The sequence below is a fragment of the Solanum lycopersicum genome, chromosome 9, assembly GCF_036512215.1.
Source record: "Solanum lycopersicum chromosome 9, SLM_r2.1".
In the NCBI taxonomy this organism is placed as follows: domain Eukaryota; kingdom Viridiplantae; phylum Streptophyta; class Magnoliopsida; order Solanales; family Solanaceae; genus Solanum; species Solanum lycopersicum.
Window position 1 is genome coordinate 15,994,854 of NC_090808.1, and position 15,737 is coordinate 16,010,590.

Genomic DNA, 15,737 nt, shown 5'->3' on the forward strand with positions numbered 1-15,737 from the left:
AGATCGTGACACTCCGATCCTCATATACTATCCTGGTACCGGAACGTGGCACCCGATCCATATACTATCCTGGTGTCGGAACGTGACACTCCGATCCTCATATACTATCCTGGTACTGGAACGTGCACCCGATCCCCTAATCTCACTACTTTCGTTCATCAAACCTTCTTTTACACTAAGGCATCATCATTAACAAAGTAGATTAGGGTTTCTTTTTCAAGATTTAAGATTCAATAGCTTCATCATGCTTATTTCATCACAATTATATAACCACAACATGCAAACACACAATTAAGCATATAGAAGGGTTTTCAACACTACCCAACACATATCATTCGCTATTAAGAGTTTACTACGAATAGTGTAAAAACCGTAACTTACCTCCACCGAAGATTAGTGATCAAGCAAGCAAATTCCCCAAAGCTTTGTGTTTTCCTCTTCTCGTTCGATCCTCTCTCTCTTGATCGTACGTTTCTCCCTCTCTCTGTTCTTTTCTCTTTTTCTTATTCAAACCCTCTTTCTTTTACCCTAATTAGCATATAATTAAGAACAAAAGATGGCAATAATAACTCACTAATTAACTTAAGGTTACCTCTTTTAACCCCCAAGTAATTAGACTTATTAAAATTAACCCACTAACTTTATAATTAAAGCAGGAATAGTCCAAAACGCCCCTTAAAATAATTACAGAAATCCGACCCAGCCTGGGATTACGCAGCCTGTGACGGCACGTCGCGCCTGCGATGGTCCGTCCTGCTGCTCCGTCACAGACTTCAGAGACTCAATTTCTCTGAAGAGTCTGTGACGGTCCGTCCTGCCATTCCGTTACGAAGTTCAGAGAGTCGATTTCAGTACCCAATTTTCAGAATTTCTAAGTGTTTTAAAACGAGACCCCTCGACGGTCCGTCGTCCCCATGACGGTCCGTCGTGGGTTCCATCATCTCAGCCTGTTTTTCCAGAAATAAAATCTTCTGCTCAAAATGACTAAACAGATCGTTACATATTCATTTAAATAAAAATGACTTTTTTTTCTTTTTTCAACAATTTTATTTTTTACCATGGGCGGCTCTATGCATAAGAAAATAAGGCATATGCCTTAGGTACCCATATTTCGGGGGGGGGGGGGGGCAAGTTTTTATTGAAAATAAATTATGTGTTAAAATTTTTATAAAAAAAATTAATTATTTATAGTAAAAAGTATAATTTTTTGAAAAAAATTTATTTTATCCACTTTGATATCTTTTGTGGAGTACTTTGTGAAAAATGAAAATTAACAAAGAAAAGTGTTACAAAATGAATTATAAATTCTTTTTTATTTCTTTTTAAATTTTAGTTTCAAGCATAACTCTAAGCATATTAAAATATGGTTATACCAAGTCACCAACTTTTTGAGTCCAATTCTATGGTTTTCTAACTCTTATCTTATTTAATACTAGTGAACTTAGCCGTGCTTTGCGCGATAAAAAATTATTCGTTAAATCTGCTAAATAATTAATTTTTTGAATAGTTGATTATTAAATATATTTCTAAAGATTCTTTATAGTCTTTAATCTAAATGTATCAAATTTTAAGTCTTAATTAAGTTTATTATTAGTTCTTAAATTTTATATCTTTTGTAATTTGAAATCGCTTAAGAATTTTTGAAATTATAAAAAAAAAATCCTAAATTTATTCTCTTTATTTTAATAAGAAAGTAAATTTAATGTAATAAGTTGAACTCTTTATGAAATTTAAATTTAATTTAGTAATATAATAAGTTTAATGTAAATATAGTTTTTTTCTAATATTTATTCTTTTCCTTCAAAAGTATTATACTTTCCTTTAGTAATGAATTTTTTTTTCATCTTTCACTAAATCTTAGATTATGAAATGTTTGTAAATCATTTCTATCTTGACTAATTTTACTACGATTATAATATACTGCCTATTATTTATATAAAAATGAATAGATTGAAAGATAAATAGTCTCAATTACGTAAATAACATAAAATATTCAAACAAATTAAGCCCAAATCTATATATATATAAATCTGGATATAAAAGTGCTGATGTGGCACACCTCATAGGCCAGCATTAGAATTTATATATTTATCTTTTTTAAAGCTTTTTTTTCTCTTAATTTTATCTTGATATATTAGTTAAATTAAATAAATATCCTCTATTCATTTTTTCTCTTTAAATTCCTCCATTAATACCTTTATTATTTTAGGTATATATAAGTTACAATTTATCCCGTTAAATAATTAAAACTTTCCCTATTCCTTCTTACAAGTATTACTAAATTATAATTAAGACACTAATGACCAATATAAGTTACAATTGTAGGTATTGATTACTCCATTACTCTTTTAATTTATTTATTCAATAGTTATGGATTACTATAAAAGAGTAATGGAGTAATCAATACCTACAATTGTAACTTATATTGGTCATTATTGTCTTAATTATAATTTAGTAATACTTTTAAGAAGGAATAGGGAAAGGTTTAAATATTTAAAGGGATAAATTGTAACTTATATATACCTAAAATAATAAAGGTATTAATGGAGGAATTTAAAGAGAAATAATGAATAGAGGATATTTATTTAATTTAACTAATATATCAAGATAAAATTAAGAGAAAAAAAAAGCTTTAAAAAAAGATAAAATATATAATTTCTAATGCTGGCCTATGAGATGTGCCACATCAGCACTTTCATATCTATCTATCTATCTATCTATCTATCTATCTATCTATATATATATATATATATATATATATATATATATATATATATAAAATTAGACATAATTAAAGTGATGTACCTTGGTAACTCAAATTAGATATTGTTCTCATTGAATTTGAATTTCCAAAATTGTCAAATGCTCATCTTATCTTCCACATTGTAAAAGTTAGTAACAAATAAACTATATATTATAAAATTAGAAATAACCAAAGTGATGTACTTTAGTATAAATATGATAAAGAAAGGAAAAATAAAATAAAAAATTCTTGCATTGGTGAAGATGACATGGTTTTAGTATTTATAGTAATCCATAACTATTGAATAAATAAATTAAAAGAGTAATGGAGTAATCAATACCTACAATTGTAACTTATATTGGTCATTAGTGTCTTAATTATAATTTAGTAATACTTTTAAGAAGAAATAGGGAAAGGTTTAAATATTTAAAGGGATAAATTGTAATAGGGAAAGGCTTAAATATTTAATTATAATTTAGTAATACTTTTAAGAAGGAATAGGGAAAGGTTTAAATATTTAAAGGGATAAATTGTAACTTATATATACCTAAAATAATAAATGTATTAATGGAGGAATTTAAAGAGAAATAATGAATAGAGGATATTTATTTAATTTAACTAATATATCAAGATAAAATTAAGAGAAAAAAAAGCTTTAAAAAAAGATAAAATATATAAATTCTAATGCTGGCCTATGAGGGGTGCCACATCAGCACTTTCATATCCAGATTTATATATATATATATATAGATAGATAGATAGATTTATAACTTATCACTTGTATCATTATATTATCAATACATATAATAATTATCTCATTTAAAGATGTTTTTCAATGTTAAGTTGATAAAATCTTATCTAAAACTAGTAACTGAAAAATAAGTAAGTACTAATAATTTTCATCTTAATACTGTAATTTTTTTTTAATAAATACAGATATAAAGTATATTTTTGTTTTAGACCGCAAATTAAATTTTACTTTAAACCCCTAATTACATTGAGCCGCCCCTATTTTTTGACCGTACTTTCATTTAAACAATTTTAACATAAACTAAGCTTAATTAACAATGCAAAAAGTAGCTATTTCATGCAGAAAATGATTGTCAGTCATTACAAAATTGGAACCAAAATCGTGACCATGCAAAACACGTAACAATATACTCTCTGCCTTGTCATTTTAGGCTTTGTAAAGTCTACGGAGTAATAATTATTTTTACTGGTTTCGTGCAGCATAGATTAAATTTTGAGGGTAAAAATTCAAATTTTCATGGTAAATTTGAATATATAGTTGTTTTTTTTTAAAAAAAAGTTACTTAAAAAAGTAGTCTAACTTATGATAAATAATAATTTAAAATATTTAAATAGCACATGAATATATTGTGTTTATGCAAAATTTTGTTTGATTCTCAACATTACATATCTCATAAATTGAGAGTGATATAACTTTTCCAAATTTTTTTCCACTTATCTCGATGTGACTAATCTCAAAGGAAAAACTAATTTATGTAATTATTAGAATTACCCAACTTGATTATGACTCATAAATATCCCATATTGACGTGACATTATTATACTAATTACCAGCATCATTTTTCTTTTTTCCATTCAAATCGAAAAGAATATCACTGTTCTTAAAAATTTACTCCCATTTTGGACTAGAAATTTGAAAGACACTGTTTTCCATAGTACTTCACTCAAATTTTAAAAGAATTGATATAAAAATCGATTGCTAACTTAGAAATTTTCTTTGATCAAGTAATATTTGAACATGGAAAATGTTTAATATATAGAATTTTGTAGATTTGGAAATTAAATATGATTATAAATTAGGTATAAGAAATTTGTCATTTTGTTTTTGTGGGAATGCAATGATAAATGTCTACAAAAGAAGCTAATAATGTCTACCAACCTTTGACTGTAGAACTATTCTCTATTATATGGTACAAAAAAAATATATCAACATGCTTATTATGTCAACAATAGTGACTGGTTAATTTGTTTTATAGTAGTTGTTTTTGTTTCTTTAATTTCCAATCAAATATCTTTCTCTTATTATGCCAATTCATAAAGTCCAACTAATTTATTATTAGTCATAATATGTTTATTTTTATTTCACTGTGATGTCCTAGTCCAAATTAAGTTTATCCATGGTCTAACATTTTTGACATACTTTACACAATTTAACATTTCCAATAGTGTAAAATTTATCTCTATTAGGTGTTTATACCAATTTAATGTATGCATCTCATGGTTTATATTTATTGTTCATTATACTTAACCTTAATTAACTAACATGTTTCTTACTTAGCTTCATTAAATCACATAATAATGGAAATTGCATTAGTTTGGTGTAAACACTCCACGGGAGTAAGTTCCAATATGTTATACTAAGGCCTCATTTGTTTGCACATAATGAACGTCTGAATCTTAATCATTCAGATTTAGCCCATTAAGTACGTTTGATTTTTAGGTCTGAATCTAAATTCTCCTTCTTTAACTTGGTATCCGAGCAGTGTACGATTCCTGCTTCCTTTTTTCCCCCGTCCCTATGGCTTCATCATCTTCGGCCAACAATCTCCTTGTGGCACTATCGGGAGGATCCAACAACAAAGTTTTCTTACCTCCTCTCAATTTCACACGTACCCAAGATAATTATCTTCTATGAGAAACCACAATCAGATCTTCTCTTGAGGTATTTAACTGGGAGAAATATCTCGACTCTACCCAAATGCCCACACGCAAGTTTGTGTATCTGTCAACCAATAGCTCCACAAATCAAACTCATGTCTCCAATCCAGAATATGAAACTTTGAAATCCCATGACAGGGTTGTCCTCCTTTGGATCAAAACAACTATTGATCCGTCCATCCTTGGACATATTATTTGGTCTCGAACGCAGCTGAGGCATGGACTAGCCTTCATCATATTTTAAACTCAATCCCTTGCTTGAGTGATGATTTTGCGTCAACTACAAAAAATTACCAAGGGTAAATTGGTATTTGTTGTAACGACCTGTTAGTCGTTTTGAGCAGTAGAGTTTATTTCTGGTAATAACTGTCTGGGTCGACGGATCCCACGACGGACCGTCATGGGCACGACGGACCGTCGAGGGTGTCTCGTTCCAAAACACTTAGATTCTGGAAATTTGGGTACTGAGAACAACTCTCTGAACTTCGCGACGGAAGACCAGGACGGACCGTCGTAGGCACGACGGACCGTCACAGACTCTTTAATGAATTTGAGTCTCTGAACTTTGTGACGGAAGCAGCAGGACGGACCGTCGTAGGCACGACGGACCGTCACAGACTGCGTAACCCTGACTCGGTCGGATTTCTGTTAAAAGTTTTTAAGGGGTGTTTTGGACTATTCCTGCTTACGATTATAAAGTTAGTGGTTTAATGTTAATAATTCAATTACTTGGGGGTTAAAGGAGATAACCTTGAAATAAGTAATGGGTTACTTTTAGCATCTTTTATACTTAATTATATGGTAATTGGGGTAAAACAAAGGGATTTTGAAAGAGGAGAAAATTTAAAAAGAAAAAGAAGGGAGAACGAGAGAGAGGGAGAGAAGAACGAAGAGGAAAGCAAAGCGTTGGAGAAGTAGATTGCTTGATCACGATTCTTCGGTGGAGGTAGGTTATGATTTATGCTATTTCATAGTAAACTCTTAATAGCGAATGATATGTATTGGGTAGTATTGTAAAGTCTTCTATATGCTTAATTGTATGCTTGCATGATGTGATTATGTAATTGTAATGGGTTGGAAAGATGAGGATGTGAAGCTTAAACCTAAAACCCTCTCTGTTAATGATGATGCCTTGGTATAAAAGAAGGCTTGATGAACTAAAAGAATGAGGTTAATGGATCGGGTGTCACGTTCCGACACCAGGATAGTAGTAGTGGATCGGGTGTCACTTTCCGACACCAGGATAGTAGTAGTGGATCGGGTGTCACGTTTCGACACCAGGATAGTAGTAGTGGATCGGGTGTCACGTTCCGACACCAGGATAGTAGTAGTGGATCGGGTGTCACGTGCCGACACCAGGGTAGTAGTAGAGGATCGGAGTGTCACGTTCCGACACCAGGATAGCAAAAAGAATGAATCTTGAATTATGTTAATATACTTAAATTTAAAGAACCTATTTCCCAAACGAGTATGGTGTGGAGGCGTGAGTCCTCATAGATGTGCTTGGGTTGTGGCCAATGGTTATGGTACTTGTTGTTGTTATCTGTTGAGTATGGTAGTCGATTTTATGTTATTATCTGATATATATTGCTTTCTATTTTGAGTTGGCCGATGATACCTACTCAGTACTTGTGCCTTGTACTGACCCCAACTTGTATGTTTCTTTCTTTATTATTTGTGGAGTGCAGCAAACGTGCCAACAACTTTGACTCGTCTTCAACTCTAGTCAGTCTTCAGCATATCAGATTTTAGGGTGAGCTATTGCTCCTAGCTCGGACTGGATTCTCTCTCATTCATGTCTTGATGTCCTTGAAGTTCGGACATGGACCATCTGTTTACTTATTTTAGCTTCTTAGATACTCTTAGATTTAGTAATTTGAGGATAGATGTTCTTGTGATGATGACTTCCAGATTTTGGGGATAGTAATTGATAAATTTTAGAAGTTATTAATTGATTTCGTTAATGAGTCTTAAGTCTTCCGCATTATATTCTGTTTATTATGGTTGAAATATTGGGGTTTTAGATTGGTTGGTTCGCTCACATAGTAGGGTAAGTGTGGGTGCCACTCACGACTCGTTTTGGGTCGTGACAAGCAGTCTCTCCATCATGGATTACATCCAACGCAAACGTACAATTTCATATTATCTTGCTATAACCCCTCATTCTGTCACCAATTATGAATTTGTGATTTATATCATGTATGGACTTGATCATCAACCTTCGAACTCCTCCTGTCACTTGCGAGGAACTTTTTGGTCTTCTCTTATAGGAAGAATAAAAGTTTGCTGATGAATCTGCCCATATCACTCTTTCAGCTAATATTGCCAATCGCCAAAGTTTTCAGTCTCGACTTTCTTATAACTCCAACCCAATAACAAATCAATTCCAACAACGCAGTTCCAAGCGCACTGACAATAAACAACCATCTAATCGTCCGGTTTGCCAAATATGTGAAAAACTTGGCCATGTGGCAAAAAACTGTTATAATCGATACAATGACCAATACCCGCCAACTAATACACCTCGACCTCAAGCCAATGTTGCTACCTCATCCTCGACGTTCATGGACCCCTCTTGGTGTCTTGACTTAGGTGTCACAAATCATGTCACTGCTGATGTTGGTAATCTTTCTATTGCCTCAAACTATTCTAGAAATGACTTGCTTGCTGTTGATAACGGTTCTAAACTTCCTATAACTCACTTTGGTTCTTCTTCCATTCCCTCTCCCTCTTGATCTTTTCAATTAAAAATTGTCTTAATTCCTCAAATTACAACTAATACTGAATGAATCATATCTGTAGGATACTCTTAACAACATTCAGACTCATTTCATAATTTATCAATTAATAAATCATAGCTTCTCTTTCTTAGCGTGCCTTTTTATCTCATAACTAAAAAAATTATTTCTTTCTTTTCTCAATCAAACACCATTCTTTCCCAATAGGTAAGTTTTCATAAATTCTTTCAAGTATTTTTTTATTAATAATTTTCTTTTATTGACGTGTATCAAGAACATTGGTTGCAATAATATTTTTGATGTATTGTTGTTTATCAAGGTTTTGAATGAAAAATAGTACTCCAAATCATGATTATTAAAACTTTTAAAACCTTTTTTTAATCAAAAGTGATATATTTTGTTGAAATGAAAATTTTATAATATTTATTAATACAATGTTCAATTTCACTTTCACATTCAGATATTGAAAACAAACAATATTAATTATTTAGTGTTTAGATTTAGAGATCACATCTTAATATTCAGATGTATATTCAGATCAAAACACTCATATTTTTATGCAAATCTTAATATTCAAATGTAGACCTATTAATCTTAATGAAAACAAATGTGGCCTAAGTCAGAAGCAGTGGCGGATCTAGGAATTTAAGGTTGTGGGTACTCTAAAGTGAAAATATAAAAAATATTGAAAACAAACAATATTAAATATTTAGTGTTTAGATTTAGAGATCACATCTTAATATTCAGATAAAAACACTCACATTTTTATGCAAATCTTAATATTCCGATGTAGACCTATTAATCTTAATGAAAACAAATGTGGCGTAAGTCAGAAGCAGTGGCGGATCTAGGAATTTAAAGCTGTGGGTGCTCTAAAGTGAAAATATAAAAAATATGTGTTAACAATGAGATTCGAACCTTGGTACAACAATACTAAAAAAGCCTTAAGTACCCATCTAGGAGCCATTGGGCCAACTAAATCATTTATTAATTGGATGCTCCGTAATGAAGTTAATGGGTGCTCGAGCACCCGGCGGACACCATGTGGGTCCGCCTCTGGTCAGAAGTAGGATATCCTCTACTTATAACTTTTAATTTTTGATTTATAATTGGCCGACTACATTGTACATTATGTAGAATTATTCTCTTCTAATAATTCAATGCTTTAAACACGCATTGAAAAATATTATAGTAGTCAATAAGGATTGTGATGGAGTACTAAGTACTATTTTAACTTTAACCAACTAAATTATTAGGTTTGAGTCTTCTTGGTACGAAATCACATTTGCTATCGAGTGTTTTACCATTAATGTGAGACTTCCCGACACGAGTTTAAATTTAGTCAGACTCTACTATAAATATCAAACCTTTTATGAAAAATAAAAAAATTATTATGATAATTATGTTTTTGTCTTGATTATGAAATTTGAAAAAATAAAAATGGACAATACTTTAATAATTTTAGTATGATTTACAAGTAAAATTAGAGTAAAAGTGGATAGGAGTGTACTTTTCAACCACAATTAGATGAGAAATCAAATCATCAATCTGACCTACTTTCTCATAACGAGTTCTTTTTCTACGTCATAATCATATTTAATCAATCAAAATTTATGTGACACTTTTATTTTTTAAGAATTAAATAATACAAGTTCGATTAAAATTTACATATTAAATTTTTAAATTTTTAATTTAAAATTTATATATTTATAAATCACATGAAAAATAATATAAATTAAAAGAAATGACAATTTAAAATATTTAAAATAACATATAAAAGTATTAATATTAATTTGAATTTCAAAATTTGAAAAATTGTCACGCAGCGGAAGATGAAGTACCAAATGCGCAATGCTAGAAACTTTTGTTTGACTTTAATGTCACTTATCGTATGATTTACCAATTGGCTTCGTCCTATGGCCAAAAGAATATTTGATAAAACACGAAGTTGGTATAAGTTCATTCATGTTTCTTAGCCAATAGAGGAGGATTTAGGAGTTTGATTAAATTCGTTTGAAAATATTTGAAAACAAAATATAGTATGTGAGATTTGAATTTGGAATTCAAAAATTATACTTTTCTGTTTTAACTTCTAATTTATATGACTCATTCAATATTACATAACAATTTAACTTTAAATGTCTATATTATCTCTAATAAAATGATTTATAGTCATACAAATTTTTATTATTTATTTTCACCACAAGTTTTAAAAGTCTTCATTTTTTTTTTAAATTTTCCTTTTCGAGTCAAACAAATCCACATAAAATACGACATAATGAGGTCTCATTGTTTGTACTTAATGAGACTCTGAATCTTAATTATTCAGATTCGCCTCATTAAATGTATTTGTTTTAAGGACTGAATTTTCATTATTTAGATTCAACTCTTTCAGTTAGTTTGTTTTATTTCCTTATAAGTCTTAATGGATCTGAATAGATCTGAATGGATCAGCTCTGTAATACAATCTTAACACTATTCAAATTCAAAAATAAGAGTTCTATATTAATTCAACTTTATCACAACAAGTCATAAAAGTCACATTGTTTTTTTATTTAATTAATGTTAATTACATGGTTATCGTTGTCATTTCTTTTATTCTTATTAGTTTAATAAACACCTTTTACTTTCATAAATTAATACATATATTTGAATCGATAAGCATTCTCATGAAATATTATTTAGCACAGTTCTAAAAAAGAATGTATTAATTATTTGATCGATAACAATAACAAATATCTATTATAAAATAAAATATTTTCATAAATAAAGTATTACTACACTATATAAACTATTTTAAATTACATTATATTAGATTCTTAAAGTTTTTAAGTGTAAAGAATAGATATATTAATGAAAATACTCAAAATATTATTTATATAATAAAAATAATTTTCTAAAATGAGGTTTTTATAGTATTTTATTAGTATAACGTTTAATTTCATATACATATTTAAATATTGAAAACAAATAGTCTTAATTATTTAATTTTTAGATTTATGAACAATATTTTAATAATTAAATATGTATTTAAATTTATACATTTAAATCTTAATATATACTTTAATATTTAAATGTCTATTTATATTCAAAATTTCAAACATATTAATCTTAATAGAAACAAATGATATTGGAGTATATCGTTTTGGACGCTTCGACCAATGAAACCTTTATGAATACTTCTGCTCGATCCTCATCACCACGTTATCATATGACTTCTTTCTAGTGCCACAAGTCAACTCTACATGTAACCACGTGTATAACTTATTTTTTCCCAATAAATTTATATTATAAATAAATATTTTAATTTAGTTGTTTATTTGAAAAAATAAAGAGAATTTTATTATTGGTTTTTCATTATATTTTTGAGATAATATATCATATGATCACTCAACTATAAATAATTTTCTTAGAAAGTTACGTTACTATATATATTTGTTATGATTTGAAAATAGAAGTGATGACACTATTCTATTTCTATCAAAACAAGCCAGTCTGAATCTAACCAAACGAAAGATATACTGAAGATAAAACAAGAATATGATAAAAGCGGAAAAACATATTCATTTTATTAACACTTCAAAATCTAATTGTCATGTCAAAGCCACTAATTATACATAAGAGCAAAGTCAATAAATAAGTACAAGTCTCAAATCTTTGTTTCTGTAATAGAACAAAATATAAAAGAATAACTAGAGGGTCTGCCGAGATGACAAGTAACTATCTTTCAACAGTTCTTTGACAAACCTCAGAGATGGGAGAGAAAGAGCAATTACATGATACCGGGCTCGGATTCTACACAAGTGTACAAGCAAGGTGTGAATACCAACACAGTACCCAACAAGCAATCTACTAAGGATAATTTTTAAAATTATGATTTTTTTATTTAAAAAATTGATGACGTGGTCGAATTACAATTTGCCACGTGTCAAAAATGGTTTTGCAAAATCACTGTTAAAAAATAATGGCATAAATGAGCCTTTTCTTGAACGATAATGACATAGATGAACCAAATTTTTAACGGATAACATATATGAGACTTTTCTGAAAGTTCGATGGCATATTTGAGCCTTTTCCCCCTTTTAAATGAATTTTTTACTAAAATTTTCAGTTATCTTCACACAAGTATACTCTTTGGGACTTACTTTGCCCATAAATTTGTCACTATGATATTCATTCATTCCCTTGGACCTTAATATGAAATCACCGGTCCTTATTTAGAACCCTCGAATACACTTCTTAACTCAATACAGTAATATCGTATTAACAATTCACTACTAAGATCTTTCTTATACGCGTTGCTTAATCCCAAACATCAGTGGTAACAACCTAGCTGGTTTCTCAAATGTGAATGTGTCGTGTGATACAACTGGTAACTCATAAGTAGTTAGTATTCTCACTTGACAATTGACATATCTATTTTCATATACAACTAGTAACATGCCGTGAAAACCCATTAGATACACCACTAGAACACCTCATACCTAGTGAAAAGATCGTACCCAGATAGCCCACCCATTTTAATCCATTAAGTAGTTGCAAAATATTATCTAATTTGTTTGGTCTCTAACCCAAAGTGATATGCCTTCTTTTGTTGATTAGGCCGATAACAAAAGTAACACACTCCATAACTTTAACCAAGTAAACATCAATACTATTGTATAATTCGTATCATGACCTTCTTTGATATACGCACAATTGATAAAGCCAGAGTAGAAATTCTATCCTCCATTGAAGCAGCATTGTTCTCATCATTTTTTGAGCAGCCCATTCATGTTATGATTACTTTAATAATTGCAGTTTCCAAAATTACATGTCCATTATATAACCATTCCTTTAATTATTTTACTTCCAATTGTTAAACAACTCTAATTATCGTATATACCAGATAAGTAATAATATTTTACTACGCTAACTAACATTACACAACCCCTTCAAAATTTTGAACATTCTAAATCTAACCAGGTATCTTTTCAAAAAGTTAATTACTTTCACCTTGATATGAGATCTAACATTCAAACCATACACTACATCAACTACTTACAGGAGAAACCATGCACGAGTTATCACTATAAGTGAAAGTGAATAGAGTGCAGCGATAAGAATCAAAGTCGGACAAAGTACGAACGATAGAGATCTAAGAAGTGAAGACTTATTCTAAAAATCAAGATAAGTACAGACGTCTCTGTATCGATCCTCGAGACTCTACTTATACTCAACTTGTATACACATGAGGTCTTTGAACCTAGAACTTTGATACCATTTTGTCACGACCCAAAAATGGACGTGATGACTCTCGTCATATACCATCAAGACAAGTCAGCCTAAAACTCAGTTAATGTAGTGAATGCGGAAGCAAAACGTGTATAAATTTCTAAGACTATGAAATACCACGGAAAACAAGGTCACCATAATTAAACCCCCAAAACATGGTTGTCATGTGTACAAGCCTCTAAAGTATTACAACTGAATCAAAGAAAATATCAGTCTCATATGACATTGTTTCTAGAGTAGAACAACATCATAAATAGGAGTAAGGTCTGCTGAAATGAAAAGAAACTACCTCACAAATCTCTATAATTATCCTCAGACAAGGAGAAGAGAAAATATCACAAAGGTCCAGGCTAATAACCTATAAAAATTTGTAGAAGCAAGGGGTAAGTACCAAACCATACGATACTCAGCAAGTAAACCTCTAAACACAAGTTAAGGGGATAAATTACGGGTACTCCTTATACCCCAACCGAACCTCCACAACTACAACCTGCATAAAACAAGTCAAACCTAATAGTTCACCATCTACAAGTACATATCTCAACAACAACATTCTAACACTCACATATTCTAGAAAACAAGCTCAATCTTCATTAATTACAACCTCCACAAAAGGCACTTACAATATCAGGAAGACATAAGATCAAGTTCATCAAATAGAGGTAATCAAATATAAAGTACTTTTCAACCACCAATAAAATACATTTATCAAGAATTAAAGATGTCATGGGCTACAATGCAGTATGACACCATGAAATGATATGCCTCAAAATATCAAGTACTCTGTCAACCGTATATACATGAAATTCCTCGAAAATACATTGAGAGTTCATGACCCAAGGGGGACTTGCGAGGTCCATATACCGACGCAGACGATCTCCATATGTCTGTGCGGGTGATCTCATGCACTATCATACATCAAAAATATTTCCGCGTGAACGGTCTCCACGTGCCTAAATTATAATCACAACTTTTCCATCGCGCGGACGATCTCCACGTGCCCAAATAATCATAACTCAATCGCAAAACGGACAATCTCCACATGTTAGACCTTTACTCATATCTAATCGCATGTCAATGCATATGCATAATATGATACCAAATAAAGGGGATCATGCAACATCTCAATAAATAAAATATCGCTGACATATAATCACCTCAATTATCACAATTATACAGGTTGAGTAAAGAACAAAATCACACATAATAAATCAAATCAATAATATATCAACTAATGCCCATAAGTTTTAGTATTTTGGAAATACAACCCACATTCTGTAACAACTGATAATCCTAAATAGCTATGATTAAACATAGAAAGTGAGAATAGTTATTTTTTTGAAAGAACAGTAAATATCTAAAATAATTTCTAATTTTGGAAAGTGAGTTTAGACATTTTCAAATGACCATAATTTCTGGCTCATAAAAATTTAGGATCAGTCATTTATATGGATGTAAATCCCTTGGTAATATCTTTCAAGCAGCACCGAGTTTTCTAATTTTTGATGTCGTATGAGGAGGATATGCCTTTCAAAAGTTGGATTGTCGGAATAAGGAAAGTCCAATCCAAATTTTAACAAGGGTAATGTAGTCGTTTTACCCTATTATTATTTCCTAATTTGATTTAAGAATTTAATTGGGGTAAAACCAAGTTTTAGTTCAGATTAGAAAAAATACCTTTTACACTTAGGGTTTAGGAGAAAAGAGAAGAGAAGAAGGACAACGGAGAAAAGGGCAAGATTTAACCAAAAACGCCTAGATAATCTAGTAGAACTCGTCGGGGATGATCCCTATTAAGGTATGTGAGATCATTCTTTGTGGGTTCATTCATCCACACACATATATGTTTAATTCAGCAAGTTTTGAATTTATTGAATGATGAATTTTAAAGTTCTTGATGAACAATAATTGAAATATTATTTGTAGAATTGTAGTGCATCTTTAGTAGGTTGTGATTCGTGTTTTCTAGCTATCTTAAACTATTCATTATTGAGGATATTAGTGATCCTAAGTGTTTAGGGGAAGATCCATCGAAGTTTGAGAGGTTTAGAGTTGAAAATCGGAAATGAAAAGTCAAAAAAACCGTCTGACAGGCCCTGGGGCGCTGCGCCTACCAGAGCTCTTGAGGACAGGATGTGGCGCGCCGAGCCTCTCAGAGCGCCAAGGTCACTTGGAGTTCCCATTTCTCCTCCATCTTTTCGTACTAGTTCCTAAGTGATGTACTTATCATTCCGAGTTGATTCCAACACTTTAAGTACATCTAAGCATCATGAATTCATCCATAAAAATGAGAT